The sequence below is a fragment of the Elaeis guineensis genome, chromosome 9 (assembly GCF_000442705.2).
Source record: "Elaeis guineensis isolate ETL-2024a chromosome 9, EG11, whole genome shotgun sequence".
In the NCBI taxonomy this organism is placed as follows: Eukaryota; Viridiplantae; Streptophyta; class Magnoliopsida; order Arecales; family Arecaceae; genus Elaeis; species Elaeis guineensis.
Genome location: NC_026001.2, coordinates 27,373,640 through 27,377,663, shown reverse-complemented (window position 1 = coordinate 27,377,663; position 4,024 = coordinate 27,373,640).

Here is a 4,024-nt window from a genome sequence, read left to right as displayed (position 1 = left end):
AGTTGGATACATTAGTTGATACATATAGACGGGTAAATTTAAAATTTTTTACAAATATCATTTTACAGTTATCATAATCTATTAAAATTTTAGCTTACTAATTTTTTTATTTTAACTCTATCAGTTTTTGTGGGAGCCATATACAAATGAGATATTGGCTATATTGCTGCAGATGTGCACAGTTGGACATGTATATGGACTGCTAGGGTGCTACTTATTTGTTTTGATATGGTAGAGTGGCATCTTTTCGATCGTGTTCTGCGGTAGTTTGGTCAGATTTAGGGCATCCCAGAGCAGTTTGATACTAGCCAGGGACTTCATCGTATGGATCGACGATGTAGAGCTCGTATTGACTGGTGTATCAGACATGCAGCGTATATCGATATTTGGGATGCACGTCGAGATCATATTGTTCATGGTGATCCTATTTTGAGAGACCGTTTATATACCGATGACTACATGGCTTGATTTTTTAGTATTACAGTGCGAGTCATTGGATAATCTCAGTATGCAGTTTTTGGATATGAGGGCGAGAGTTCTGCTGTGCATCTTTTGGTAAGACTACAAAAATTAGTTTATGTTGTTTGTGTTATATTTTTATTTTATATTTTATTGTATATTGACTGTTTTATTTTTATTTTGTAGACTGATTCTATGTTGGATCTTGTGTTGGATGCTCGTCGTGCTTTATCTACGACTGATAAGGATGAACGGATTTGGATACTGCATGAGATAGAGAGAACAAGCTCTGAAATATTGGTGGTGATTGATGTTGATCCATATAGCTGTGCGTCTTGGTATGGAGTAGTCGATGCGCTAAATATGAGATATACGCCGTCATCATATGTTCCACATATGCCATCACCGCATATTCCGCAGATGTCATCATTAGATGCTGCACAGATGCCACCACCTTTTGATCCATAGATGGCAGCGCCTTCTTCTTCTTACATTTTTCAGATGACATCACCGGGTACCAGTTGGCCACATGAGTATGATACTTTCTTTTCAGGCCCATCCGTGTATCCAGATGAGAGGATTGAGCGGGTCGTTTAGTCCGTAGATGATCCGATAGCATCAGTTATTTTTGAGCAGTATGACCAGTAGACCTCCTCCACTGATATAAGGGAGGAACTGTCACAACAGGAGCAGGAGCAGTCGGCGAGGACCTTCCTAAGAAGGTCCAAGTGACCACGGGCACCACGACGTCCTTGTGGGACTTAGTCTTTTTTAGATTTGTACTTAGTATTTTTGTAACATTTATTGTACTATTTTTTATACACTTGATATTTTTATTCTATTTAATATTATTAAATATTAATTTTATTTTATATTATTTAATTTCAAATGATCAGATATTATGCTTTGTAGATATGGATACATATACTCGAATGTATCTCAGAATATTAGGAGGAAAAAAGTTATGCTAAAAAGGCTATAGAAATTATAACGTAAAGTTATGCTAAAGTTATTTCAAGTGAGGGACATTTTCTCTTTTTTTTTCATTTTTTACTTCTTTCTTTGAAATATTTTGAAAAAAAATAATTTGAAATGGAAAAAGTAATTTGAAATGATATTTTTTATTTCAAATAAAATTAAAAAATTTTATTTTTTTAAATTAAAAATTATAGTTTTTATTTTTTTCTATTTTTTAAAATATTTTACTTTTTATGCTATTTTTTTAAATTTTTTATTTTTTACATATTTTTTTAAAAAAATTAATTTGAAATGGGAAAAGTAATTTGAAATGATGGTTTTTATTTGAATTAAAATTAAAATTTTTATTTTTTATATTCAAAATTATAATTTTTATTTTTTTCTCATTTTTTTTTTATTTTTTTATGGTATTCTTTATTTTTTAATTTTTTAAGATTTTTTAGATATTTTTTTTAAAAAAATAATTTTGAATGAAGAAAATAATTTAAAATTATTTTTTATTTTAATTAAAATTTGAAATTTTATTTTTTAAAATACATTCAAATTTGATATTTTTATTTTTTTTATTTTTTTCTAATTTTTTCTTCTTTTATGATATTTTTTTTAAAAAATTAATTTGAATAGGAGATTGTAATTTGAAATGATGATTTTTATTTGAATTAAAATTAAAATTTTTATTTTCTTAAAATTTTGAATTATAATTTTTATTTCTTTTTAATTTTTTTATGATATTTTTAATTTTTTTTAATAATTTTTTTTCATATATTTTTTAAAAAGATAATTTGAAAAGATAATTTGAAATAAAAATTTAATTTTTATTTTTATCAAAATCATAATTTTTATTTTTTAAAAATTTAAAATTAAAATTTTTATTTTTTGACCATATTTTTATTTTATTTTTTTTTTGAAAAAGTTTAAAAGTGCCAAATAATATGGCGTTTTTAGATTTTTTTTTTTCGCGTGGTCTATGTGGAAATTGGGGGTGGATGACGTGGACGATAAAATACCATTCAAAATGATATTTTCAAGTTTTTGCATCAAATCGATAAATAAGTTCAAACTTATATTATTTATGTAAATAAATTATTTTTTTAATATTATTTTGGAAAAGCACTCGAAGATAACGCTATTGAGGTGGCAGAAATGCAATGACAGACAAAAACATGGGCTGGGCACATGGTAGATCATATGGGACTCCCATGTTAAAGAGAAAATTCAAAAGTAATATAGCAATAGAACTCCTTCAACTAAAGAGTTCATCGATCTCATAAGTTAACAAAATAAAAAAAAATATTTCACCCACCAAGAAAGAATGTCTACAAAAAGTGAACGCCCGTGTCCTTTCTTCTCCCTCAAAGCTTCCTCATCCTCAAGTCATTTCCTCTTCCTACGAATATGGAGCATCAATTTTTTTTTCATTACTGAATCTAATACATACCTACAAATAAATTGATATATAATTTTTTAAATATAAATTTATCAGTACACAGTGTATAGCTCATTGATACATATCTAGCAAAATATTCATCCAATATCTCAATACACACCTCTTGATAAATCAATACATAGTTTCTAGAATATATCGCTCACCATTAGTACATAGTATATAGCCAAATGACATATATTAGATAACTTACTGATATATACTATAATTTTTTTTAATACATACCCAGCAGCAATTCAATATTTATATATAACTCCATATATAGTTATTCGAGCGTGGCGTTCATCAATATACAATGTATTGGCCAGTGGATATATACCTAAAAAAATATTTATCTGACATCCTAATACATACTAAATAAATTGATAGATAATTTCTAGAATATGATGCTCACCAATATACAGTATATGATCAAATAATACATATATGATATCTTACTAATGCATATTTTAAGTTTTTTAATACATATTTAATAATGATCTAATATATACCTATCGATAAATTAATATATAGTTTTTCCAATATGATGTTCTCTAATAGACAGTATATGGCCAATTGATATATTTAGTAAAATATTCATCCGATGTTTCAATATATACCTTTAGATAAATAGATATACAATTTTGAGAATATATACTAATATATAATGCATGGCCAAACGATACACATATAGAATTTATTAGTTCAAATCCAAACTTGGATATGCAGCATTATCAAAATATTATGCATACCAAATTTAATCTTTTTCAAAATTTAAATTTCATTTATGAATCCAATTTCTTTCATAATATCAAATTTATCTCATCAACTACAACTACAACCACATTTCCCTATGGTAAGATCATCATACCACATTTCTTCTTGTGATGTGCCGCATATCACCTTGTAGCTAAGTACTTTGGGACCCCATTTTCTGCTCATAACATACTACCTATCATTTTGCAGCATAAACCTCTCAAGACCAATCAAATGCCAATGTATTAGCCCTCTTTGGTGGGATCCTTAACATTTTCAAATTGAAAATCCAAGTCATCTTGAATCAAAATTTTTTTTATAAATCATATTTCATATTTCAATTTGATAAGAGTATACATAATCATTCGATATCGAAATCAATCGAGTGTAATCCATACAAAATCAATA